Below are 12,576 nucleotides of genomic sequence, written 5' to 3'. Positions count from 1 at the left end.
TCATGTTTTAACATTTTATTGTTATTTTTATGTTCTATATTCTCCAACATCTGATAAGTAATCTAGGAAGGATGGGGTGGCCCTGGTTGATAGTAAATGCAAGGCACTTAAAATATAAAGATTGGAGAGAGGACTATAGAACAAGACTTCCTGGTTTCAAACAAATGTTTTACCTGCTAAGCACTACTGCCCTCGGTAAGCCGTTTGCTGAAATCAAGTATTTATTTACACATATGTAAAGTGACGATTTCACCAGTCTTTTATGACCTTCTAGGGATATTGTAATAATCAAATGGATGACTATGTGCCCAGGCCTTTAAATCTGTGCCTTGCAGATCGTGAAGCCTCAGAAAACATTTGCCATGAGCTTTCATAATTTCTACTTGCATTTCTCTGCAGCTCCCAAAGGCAGGCATTAATATTTTACACACGAGGAGTTGAGGTTTAGAGAGAAAAGTCATTTCCTGAAAAGCACACCTAGCAGGTACTATAATTGGGAAATAAAACCCATGGCAGAGCAAAGACCCGTATCTTCCTTGTGTCTTGTGGTCAGTCTGTCCCTTAGCAAAACTTCAGTAACCCCATTAGCATGACCAAAGTGGGTCCAGAAGAGGGAGAGGTTGTATAAATATTATCCTTGCTGCAATACAGATTGGTTCTATAACTGTTTGCTTGGCTTAGAATAATGTTGTTGGCTTCCTCCCAAAAATACTCAAAAGACTCTCATTGTTAACTAGATTATACAGGTGAAGATTAACAAATCAAAACATTGTTTTATTGCTGTATGTCCATTTATAGTAGAATTATATGTTTTAGGTGTTGAATTTTTTGTTAGTGTTACTAACAAATTCCACCAGTAATTGGAGGCCCTGACATATAGCAGAGTTGGTATTTAGTGATTTAATTTTATTTGAGATCTGTAATGCAGAAATATAGAAAACATGACAGATGTGATCCGGCTGTTGCTGTTTTAGCATTCAGTAGACTTCCATCTGAAGCTTAGAGTTGGGGATTTCTATATAATCACTGTGAAAAACAGTGTTCTGTGGAAAGAGAGATGTTCAGTAGATCCTAAGATCCCCCAAAACTCAGCTTTTTATATAATCAATTTGAAAAACAATGTTCTGTGAAAAGAGGGGTGTTCAGTAGACCCTAAGATTCCCCCCAAAATTTAGCCTTTTAATTCTGTTGGTGCAATAGTGAAGCCAGTTACTCACTGTGACCATTTTTGCTGTGTGATAGACACTTGGTACTCTAAAAACAATAGTTGAGGGGGCTTGGAAGTTGGGAAGTTGGTAAAGTGTTTGCCTAAAAAACATGAGGACCTGTGTTCCATCCCCAAGAAACTATGATAAGAAATTATGATTAAATCTGGCATGCCAGCACACACTTGTAATCCATGCGCTGGAGGTGCGAAGGCAGGTGGGCTCTCTGAGACTCACAGGCCAGCCAGCCTACCCCGTGTGGGGTCTCCAGGCTAGTCAGATCCTGTCATAACAATGAAAGTGCATAGTGCCTGCCTGACACAACACCAGCAGACTCCAAGTTTGCTCTCCAGCCTCATGCAAACGTGCACATGCACATAAACCTGCACACACCCGAATGCTCACAGGTAGACACATGTGCACAAAATAGCAATGGCCATTCCATTCAGGTGTTGATTCTCACCCCCTTGCTGTGTTTCAGGCCTAGATGATTTTGTTTTACATCATCTAACTTCACGTAGTCAGCTCCTTCTGACTTCAGCTCTTTAAGCCTGCCGTACGTTAACAGTGGGCTTGGCAGAACTGTGGAACCAGCTAAAATAACTGTGCCCCGTTAGTCACATGAAAAATATTCAATGCTTTTTTTTTTGAATGCACTTGGCCAGTTTAGTTTCTATAGATGAGCCCTTTGTTACCATAGCACTTCAGTGAGGGCAGAGTGTTCAGTGAGAGCCCAGAAAATAGTTTATGCTGTGGTAGAAACTGGGCATTCAGCTGAAATAACTCCAGATGTTATGAGATTTCATTTCCAGAGTTACTAATAGCTAACAATAATAAAATTTAAGAGCCGGTTGCCTTGAGCTACCTATCTAAGTTTTAAAACTATATATTGTTTAGAAATTGCCTCTGGGTGGAAAGACTAGATGGAACACATCGAGGGAGGTGATGGCTCCTCAGGTGGCCTAAATCTGTTGCCTTTCATTTCCAAATTGAGTAATGTATCTCCAGTTGATAATCATAAATCTGAAATTTTTAAATCTTTGTATTTTATGGCTTATTAAATAGAAAATAAAAATATATAGTGATCTTGGTAACTTTTATTTTACAAGGGCCCCATTGGAAGGATTTTTGACCAAGGCATGACTATAGCAATTTATTCTATTTCCTTTATTATCCTGAATATATGCGTCCTTCTCATAACCTTGAATTCAAACCTCTGAGGACTGGGATCATAGCAGAGTTTTGCAAAGCCACGGTTAGTTGTTACCCAGATTTATAGTTTACTCTTTCATTTATTTATATAAATATATTTTTGAATCTTGCCCCAAATGACCTGACTTGACTCTTGGCCCCATATCCGCCTTGAATTATTTGATTCCTTCCAGGGGCTTCTCTTTGCCCTTTGTGCCCAAACCACTAGTAAAGTAATTCTCAAGACTCAAAAAGCAACTGGGAAAATTGAGGATTGAATGGCTGAGCCTGGCTCAGGTGGGAACAGGAGTAATGAGAGGTGCAGACATGTAGAAATTAGTGATGACCTTCCTAATGATAACTGAGTAAAAAGTCTTAGGCTGATGAGACTCTAATGGCCCTTGGGACAGATACAGTGAGCTCCTCGCCTCCCCGCCTTGTGAATCATGTCAGTGTTGGGAAAGGGTAATTTGAAATTTAACACTTATGCCAGGAGATATCAATCCTACATCTATATTTTGATGACAGATTCTTTCTCTTGAGAAGAGTCTTGTCCACCATGATCAGAAAAATAGAGACATGCAATTATGGAAGCTTTCTCAAAAAGCATGTTCTAACTTCAGAGGCAAAAGACGAACAGTGATTTGAAGTCTTGTGTCCCATCAACGTAGAGATAATGTTCTTGGATTCTGAAATGGACACTGCCATTCCTTGGCTCTGGTATTCACCCCCCTACCCACCCAAAGGCCTTTCTTCCTCCTGATGCTATTGAAAGGGTAAACAAGGAGCTGTGTAAGAAGTTGACCTTGCCTCAAGTGGTTAAGAAAAATCAACAACATTGAGTGAACAAAGTGAACTGCCAAATGCTCTTTTACTTTGTGATGAAATCCATTTCTCCTAATGCTCACATTCAAATCTCCCACTCTCGGCTCTATATAGCAGTACCTGGTCACCGAAAGAAAAAAATGACTTCTGCTTCCTATTTTCCTGCCCTGAAAACAACCCAAGAGGGGCTTTCATTTGTGCTTCAAATCATCTGTCGGTTGTAAATGCTATAAATTCCCAAATGCAATCATGTCCTAGCAATATAATTCTGATGAAACTGTTCAGCCATGAAAAGAATAAATGTGACTTCAAGCTCAGATCCCACCATCAAATGGTCATAGATGAATCTCACTCTTGAGGAAGAGACTCAAACCACAGGCCTGCAGATAATTCTGGAAGACTGTTTGACCTGGGAAAACAGTTAGTGTCATCTACTCTACAACCTCCTTCTCCCAGCACACACACACATACACACACGCAATACACATGCACACACACAATATTGAAGTCTGTCTTTTATCTTTAACATCTTGAAATCTAGGACACTGTGAGGAAGCTCTTTTCAGTTATGCACAGCTTTCATTTGTAGTTGATGCTGACAACGGCCTCGTTACCTGGGATACCCTAAACCCTGCCTCTACAGGAAAGGATCACCCTGCCTCTTTTCTCTGTCTGCTTAGCAGTCTCTCTTTGGGGACAGATTTTTGAAATAAATGTACCAATAGTGGAAAGCTGAGTAGCTGTAGAAGTTCTGTAGCCCACAATGAATTCTTTTTCCAGTCAGTATTTTTATGGAGGACTTGCTTCATATCAGATACTGTTAGACTCTGGGCTGGAGTGCAAGGGAGGGCAGCCAGGAAATATTCTTAGTTTTTCATTCATTTCAACAACCAAGTGAACTAACAAACCATCACAGACCTGAGTAGTGTTAGAAAAGCTGTAACATTGTGTGAAATGGAAGAACCAGGAGGAAGAAAAGTAGGAGGACTATCACTACTTTATTTGGGGGGGACAAAAAAAGGGGCTGTTAAAGAAATGAATTTTATTATGAGAACTGTAGGCTGGAGAATAACAGAAAGCCAGTCAGTTGGTGAAGAACATTCTGGACAAAGAAAATAGCAGTGGGAGTTAAGTTATCACATTTTATAATGAAGACAAGGGTGAAGCAAGAAAAATGAAAAGCAGGCAAGAGGCCAGTTTGAAGATGGAGAAGGGAGAACTTCTACCAGACCTTGCTCATCGTTGAAAGGAAGAAATGTTAATTTTCTTCGGGGTGTGTCTGGTGTTTCAACTATCTAAGGTCAAAGATTTTTCCACCTACTGTAGATCATCTTAACTAGATTCATATTTAAGTGTCTAGTATACTGTTCTAGAATTTGAATAATTAGTGCCCCGTGTCTATTATGTTCTTGATAGTTCTGCCTAGATTTTCTACACATGTCAATTGCTTAGGGTACAAGGAGTTAAAATGGGTTGAATTCTTTTTATGGTGCCAGGTGCATACTTCATTTTTATAATCCAAAGGTTGCCAAATTTCTTTTGTTGAATTCCAGACAGTAAACCTTTTAGTCTCTGGATGCAAGATGTACTCTGTCACAGTAATATGATTTTGATTTTGTAGCATAAAAGTCATCACAGAATTATGAAAATGAAATTTCACAAGTGGACATGACTGTGTTGCAATAAACCTTTATTTGTAAGAGAGGTAGTAGTCTAAATTTGGCCTAGGATCTATAATATTCTACCTAATTTCTTATGCCATGATTTTATGGAATTAGTCTTCACTGAAGTCCTTCAAGTATAGTCTTACCATATTTGAGGAACCATCTCTCCGAGGAGCCATCATCACAGGGGTTTCCAGGCATTCACTGCAGGGGTGGATCTTCTTCTCATGATTATTTATCAACAAGAAAAGAGTTTGTCCTAACATCAGCTGCCAATCATTGTGCAGTGTTTAGGACAACTTGCTGATGGTGATCCGAAATGGCAAAAATAGAATAAAGCTCCATTCTTGGTGATGCCATCAGGTCCTACTGTTAACCAGTCTTGAAGCCTGCCCTACCTCTAAGCATTTTCTGTTAGGGGTGTCCACCAAGTTCTCTGTTGTCAGTTCCAGGCAGAGATGACTCTTGCCACTCTCAAGAGAAGACAGGCTCAACTAGAACCTCTTCTCTAAAACACTCAGTTATGGTTAGTCCCTAATATGCTTAACTGGCAGTTTGCATAAACAATTTCTAAGTGCTCGTGCACATCGGCAGGGCTCTCCTGGTGCCAATGGCAATCTTTGAATGAAAGTCTGCAAATCAATGGCCCTAGAAGAACTTAACTTCCAATAGGTTGCCTCTGGTGCATGACCACGTAGTAATTCCATTAACTTTAATGACGGTACTGCTGCACAAAATGGACCCTGTTAGTCTATTCTCCTCTCTGTTTGGGGCATTAAATCTTCTCCCACAGCTAACTCTTCAGGGTAAAGTATGCGCAGCTATGCCATTCATTTCGTGGCCCTTATTAATATATGCAGGACTCTCCTTCCCTGGGAGGGAGTCCCAAATGAGTGCATTAAAAATGAATTTCCTGTGTCATTTATCGATGCTGAGAAAACCCCAGAGTCAGGGACATCAGTGGATTATTATTGATTGTTGCAAGATACAATAAAATCATAAATATGACTCAAAACAATTACTCCGGTCACATTAGCAAATTACTAAATCCATAATTTTCTCTGGAGGCTGGCCTCGGAGATTTAAATAAAGTGCCAGAGGGGGGAAAGTTGTATTTTAGGAATGTGACAAGTGGGGCTAGGAGAGGGAAAATTATGGTTTAATTTGCTGGGTAATCTAATTGAAAATAACTATCGGAGTTCGAAAAAGTGAACTTTGATTAGCTTCAGGTGTCAGAAATAAACTGGAAATATGGGTCAGTTTCTGCTTTTTAGAAAGTCTTTGGGGAGGTGGGCAAGAAGGTATTCATTGTGAGGAATAATGATCTTATGTGACCTTCAACCCGTTTTCTCCTACGTTCTTATTGCCTGTGTTCAAATAATTGGATTATACCCGAGACTAGCTGGCTCTTCCCTGGTGCTTGCTGTTTGCTTCCTTCACCAAGTGTCGGTCCCCTCCCCGACTTAGAAATAAATCAATTGGAAATGAGATTACCCACAGCATTCATTTTTCACCATCTAGTAAATGAGCCTCTCTAAAGAACAGGAGAGCCTCCCCTTTCGGCTCCAGCTTAATCAAATCCTGCTCTTTGGCAGAGGTGGCACTGAACCACTGTCTCCGTCTTCGTCAGGCTTCTCGCCTTGACTGGATTACGAAGCAGTATCTGCTCTGTGAAACCCATGGTGGCATGTTCATAGAGTCCTGTGCGTGTTTTCTGAAGATCTAACGGGAAGCCTACCTAGTTCGTGGTCTTAAATTTCTAACCACAGCAGCTTGGAGTAAAGGTATCCATCATACCATCTTCCTGGCTAGAGACTGTGGAAGTTCGCCTACAGTCTGGCCCCTGTTGCCCTTTGATGACAGCCACACCCAGTGGCCGCAGTTTTAGGGTTAGATCTGCTTGTCATTCATCTTCCTTCAGGAAAGCAGCGAAATCAATTTGCACAGAGATGAAGGAGATTTCATAATGATCTGTGGAGAACTAGCTAACAGATTTCTTCATGCAGTCTGTGATAGTTTGAAAACCCAGCAGAGAAATGATAAATTCCTGCTAACTGTCCTAATTATCCCCTGACACTCTGGTGAAACCTGACGAAATTTTGCTGAAACTTACAAATTGGGAAGATTTTAAAAGTGAATACATTATGCATAACAGAAATGATTTTTGAAGTAAAAAGGTAAAAGCCAAGCACAGAAGAACCACGTTTATTCCCCAAGTCTCCCGAGTCTTAGAAACAGGTGGGGAACGGTGAGGTGGTTTGCTAGATGAATTATAATTTTAATTGTGACCTGATTGTACTCAGCATGCTCAGTAAGTTAAGAAGACTGAGTCATTTCCCATGGTCATGGCATTGATAGTCAAGGCCAGGACGTGGTTTGTAGCATCCTTTCTCCCTGTAAACATCATGGATAAACACACTTAGCGTTAAAAGGTTGAACAGTGGTAAAATTCATTTCTTTGTATTTTAGCATGATGCTCTTGTATTAACCCATCTTTTCTCTGTCATACTTCATAATCTTAGCATTAATGTATTCAGTGTACCAACTTATGTCCATTTTTTTCTTGCAGTCGCTTACTTTGGACCACCTGTCTTATTCCATAAAGAATAATCCTAATTAGGAAAGTTCACTTTTCTTCCCCCTCCCCATCCTTTCCTGTGTAATGCCTCTATGTCTTCACAAAGACAAATATTCAATCCAATTGATAAAATTAAAGTCCTACTTACAAGTGAGTGGAATCACTGCACACCAATGTGGAACAAAGGTCACTTCCCTCATTTCTATTTCACTTTTAAGTTGGGGAAAGTCTGATCTCACCAAGCCGTGTCCTTCCTTTTCCTGCCTTCTTTTCAATTTCCATCCATGAGGTCACAGGATGTCTATGGTCCCTCCTCTTACCCCTCTCTCTCCTTTTCCTCCCACCTTTCCTTCTTTTACTTTCTTCCCTCCTTTCCTCTCTCCCTCCCTCCCTTCCTTTGCTTTCTTTTCCATGCCCCCTAAAATATTCATCCTTTCTTCCTCTTCCAAACATTTTGGGCAAACTTAATTGACTTTCTCTTATATTTCATCCCTAGAGGCTTTGTAGACTTTGAAAGAGGGTTTATCTCCCCTCAACCCCTGACCACAGAATTTGCCAATGACTTACTATGCACGTGGGATGACTTTTCCTCCTTTGCTAACTCCCCCACATCGTGTTCTCTGTGTGGTAACTCCTCTAGTTTAAACTGCCTGCTAGTGTATGGGATATTCAGGTGCCACTGGAGAAAGCCACAGATGGCTTTAATAAACAACTGTTAGGCTTAAGCACTGCTTATTTTTTTTTTATAGAAAATAAAACGATTGGAAAGGTTGTATTTGCAGCTCTGTCATAGCTTGGATCTTACATAGAGGATACTTTTTGCACTCTGAAGACCACTGAATGTGGTTACTGGTACTAAAATTCTGTGGTGTCAGCATCAGCAGGACTAGATAGTTAGGCAATAAATTGGATGCTTAATCTAACCATGTCCACGTTCTAGCAATGCAAAGGATTCTGAGCTAATATGTTTAATCCGTGGTGCTGCCTCTACAGGGGTGCTTTCCATACCTAAGGTGCTTCCATTGCTTGGCTGTTCTCAATCCTTATACTTTCCGAGCATCCTTCTAGTCATTTCCCTTCTAATTGGTATGCATAAGCCATCTGGAACCCCTTGAACTCTTTAATGATGATAATTATAAGCAAAAATTCAATTAAGAATGGATAACTCATTCATCTCTGTGCTCTAGATGGATCTTAACATGCTTAAAATATTTAAAGTTATGGAGTTTTTCTATAGGAAAGTTCACCTACACATAGCATTCCATATTTAATTTTAGAGGTTTCTGGATCACTCAGGCCTAGGCAGCCATGAATTATTAGACTAAGCTTACCTTATATAGTCTCTTTCTATTTAGTACTCAGGGAAAGATAACATTTTCCCAAGGGTAACCATGTTCTACCCATATGAGAGATTTGGTTTTACAAAAGTCTCATTGACTCAAAGTTATTGCAGTATTTTTAAGATTCAAAATCTGACCCTGTCTATTCTTATCTGTGTGGCTGTGAGTAAATGGTTTTCCCTTGTTTCTCTGTCTCTAAAACTGGAATAACATTACTCCTTCCAGATGGGAGCTTTGTAGGATGTGAGATTATGAATGGGTAGGGCTTCTTAAAGTCTTTGGCATTATTATACTTTATTCCCCCAATTATTTATGGAACAGCCATTTCATGCTAGTTTCTATTCCAGCTTTTATGATCATGGCAGTGAGTAGAAAAAACACTGGAGATGAAGGAAGGTGGTTTTAGTTTGTCTTCAGTCTCTTCTTAATAGGTCAACATTTCTGAGTTTCCAAGAATCAAGGCAATGAGTCAGATGAAATGGAATGTCTAGAACGGATTTGATATTGCAAACAGAGTTACCAGACGCCAGGAAAGACTTGGGATGGATGTGGCCGTGTCCTCCCCAGATGCATGGGTTGTCTGTAAAACTGTGCCCTTCAAAAATGTGTTGGCTTCACTGAAGCTATTTTATTATGAGTTTACAAAATACATTCTTTTAAAACTGATTAAGAAACCCTTTCTCCCATACTCCAGTGTAGGCAAAGCATGAGTTTGAGGTTCAATTTTCATTCCAGAAAGTCAATGCTTGTAGGTGGAGACTGCTTGTTTTTTTCTGTCCACCCAAACCTGAATAATCAAACAGAAACTATAACTACAACACTGTTTGGCCTATGAACCAGGCATATTTCTAGGTAGCTCTTGTATCTTAAATTAACCCATTTCTATTAATCTGTTTATTGCCACTAGGCTGTGGCTTACCGGTGCTGGCATGTTAATCCTTCGGCAGTTACATGGCAGTTACTACACACACACACACACACACACACACACACACACACACACACACATATATATGATCTTCCAGCCTGGTTGTATTCTGCCCTGCCAAAGGTCAAAGCAGCTTTATTCATTAGCCAATGAAAGCAACACATATACAGAAGGATGCTTTAACCTTTAACATATACACATTAGATGCTTTAACCTCTGAAGTACAGGTACCATAATAAAGCCAGCTCATAATTCACAGGAACTCATGACAGTTTGCTGTTAGGTATTTTTTCCTAGACCTTTGTCTCTTCAAACATGCTAAGTTTAAGTTAGAATTAAGATACATAAAGTTCTAAAGTTAAGGCTTAGGATCTGAGCGTTGACATGTGTCCAGTAAGAGTTTATCTTACATTAGACTCACTACATTTAGACTTAGTTAGGATTAAATTTGGAGTTTTCTATTTTGGCAGAGCTCCTGCTGCCCCTTCCCATGCCTGTCAGGTCTCTATAGCTTCTGGGGGACAGCTGTTGACTCCAGCCATCCTGGGCGCGACTGTCAGTAGACAAGAGCAGTAATTGGAATATGCAAGGCTGAGCAGTTTCCAGGTTTTGCTCTCTGCCACCTAGAAGAGTGCTCCCCCACCTCCTTCCTCCCCTACTGCAGCAGTCCCCACTGCCACCTCCTTAGCCTAACCCACGAGAACATTTGTTAGGCAAACAATCTGCCATCTGTTGTACAACCGAAGCTTCCAGAACACAACAGGAAACAGGTGTGGCGTCAGAACAACTCTGTGAGTAGACAACACTGAGTGGTTGGAAAACAGAACTGGGAAAATAATGTTTCACGTTCCAATCTTTTCTTATCCTCCCCACCCCCCCCATGCCTAGACCCACAACACTGTATCTTATCAGCAGCTAGACCCTGGTAACCAGTTTAGGCTCTAGGTTTATGCCAGTTCCTTTACAGAAGGACATGTGAGTTACAGGCAGAGAGAAATGGGTTCTGTGGCGTGAACACATTCTTGAAGCTCTGCTGGACATGCGTCATGACACACATCCCTGGGTCAGCTACCGTGGCAGATGTACACTTTCACCCATGTTCTTGCATAGGTGTTATAAATCCAGAGCAGCAGAAATAGTCTGTCTGTCTCTGTCGTCAGATGTTGCTTAGAGTTTTCAAAATTTACTGCCAGAGGAGAATGAATGCCTTGATGTAAATGGTACTCTCTTGATTTATTTTGTGACAATGTAATGTATATGTAATTGTTTCTCAGCTAGTATGTTATTAGTACAATAATCCCACCTCATCTTACACAACATATTCCAAGACCCCAGGTGGATGCCTAGCACCACATTGGCACCACATGCAGTACCAATCCCAATATATAGTATATCCTTTCTTACACATATATTCCTGTGAGTGATTTTATATTGTGAATTGTAAGATATTTAGCAATAAGAATAGTAAACTAGAAGAAGCATAGCTATATCAAAGTTGTCATTTACAACTGATGAGCTAATTTGCCCTTTAATATTTTTAGATCACATTAACTATTAGTAATGAAACCCTAGAGTGTAAACCTGTAAGTCAGGAGGAACTACTATATTGCTGTATGATATATATGGGCATGAGTTTTCATTGAGGGGCTATTTTTGGTAATTCAACCTTCTAAGGAATGCACTGAGTGACTATTTGTATTCACGCCACAACCACTCCATAGTTTATAGTTCACCAAGCTCCTGCATCCATGTTTTACTTGCTGCTTTGCACAGGAATCAGGCTTCAGAAATAACATGTCAAGATTCAGACCTTGCCTTTCCTCTTGCTAGATGTGAACACAAGTTGCTTGACTTCTTTTTGGTTCCCTCATCTATACAAGGAAGATGATAGCAGTGCCTGATTCTAGAGTTTTTACAAGGACCATAAAACTCAAGGACATTTAGAACTTAACATGGTAATTAGCATATGGTATACTTTAAGAAATCATTTTGTCATTTAACTGTGAGCATAATCGGCATTATTATTCCTGATGTTTTATGAAGTACGTGTGGTACCGTGGGTAGTCAAGGGAAATCTCAAGCTTGCTTTATAGTCAAAGATGGCATTGAACTCCTCCGCCTCTTGCTCTACCTCCCCAGTGCTAACATTATGGCCGTATGCCCTCATGCCCCACTTACGTAGTGTTCTGGATAAAACACAGAACTCAATGCATGGTAGATAAGCACCTTATCTACATCCCTGTTCTTACTCTTCTTTAAACATTTAAGAGTGAGGCAACTGAGATTCAAAGGGAACCATGATTTGCTCATTAAGTAGGCTCTTTTACTTGACAGCTCATGTTCACTTAGAAGTGAGTACCTCTCGTGTTTGTCTTTCAGGGTCTGGGTTACTTTACTCAGGATGACCTTTTTCTAGTTCCATCTCTTTGCACTCAAATATAATGATGTCGTTGTTTTTAACAGCACAGTAAACTCCACGGTGTAAATGCACCACATTTTCTTTACTCATTCTTCAGCTGGGGGAAATCCAGGTCATTTCCAGTTACTCGGTATTGTGGATAAAACTACAGTGAGCATGGTTGAGCAAGTGTCCTTGTGGGAGGATGGAGCATCCTATGAGTATATGCCCAAGAGCGGAATAGCTGAGAGTTTTCTGAGGAACCATCTTACTGACTTCCATAGAACCTGTACAAGTTTGTCCCACCAGCAATGGAGGATTATTCCCCATTGCTCCACATCCTCACCAGCATGAGCTGTGAATTATATTTTTTTCATTTTAGCCATTCTGACATGTGTAAGATGGAATTTCAAAGTAGTTTTGATTTGTATTTTCCTGATGGCTAAG

The 12,576-nt window shown here is 40.2% G+C and overlaps 1 protein-coding gene across 3 annotated transcripts in view; it reads left to right on the top strand.

Annotated features, from left to right (window-relative positions):
* The window catches only part of Fhit (fragile histidine triad diadenosine triphosphatase), a 1,412,380-nt gene that overhangs the window by 1,158,806 nt on the left and 240,998 nt on the right, over nucleotides 1–12,576 (top strand). The window lies entirely within an intron of this gene.

This window comes from Microtus pennsylvanicus, chromosome 10 (assembly GCF_037038515.1).
Source record: "Microtus pennsylvanicus isolate mMicPen1 chromosome 10, mMicPen1.hap1, whole genome shotgun sequence".
Lineage (NCBI taxonomy): Eukaryota > Metazoa > Chordata > Mammalia > Rodentia > Cricetidae > Microtus > Microtus pennsylvanicus.
The sequence above is the reverse complement of the archived record's forward strand: the minus strand, read 5'-3'. Positions and strand labels throughout refer to the sequence as shown.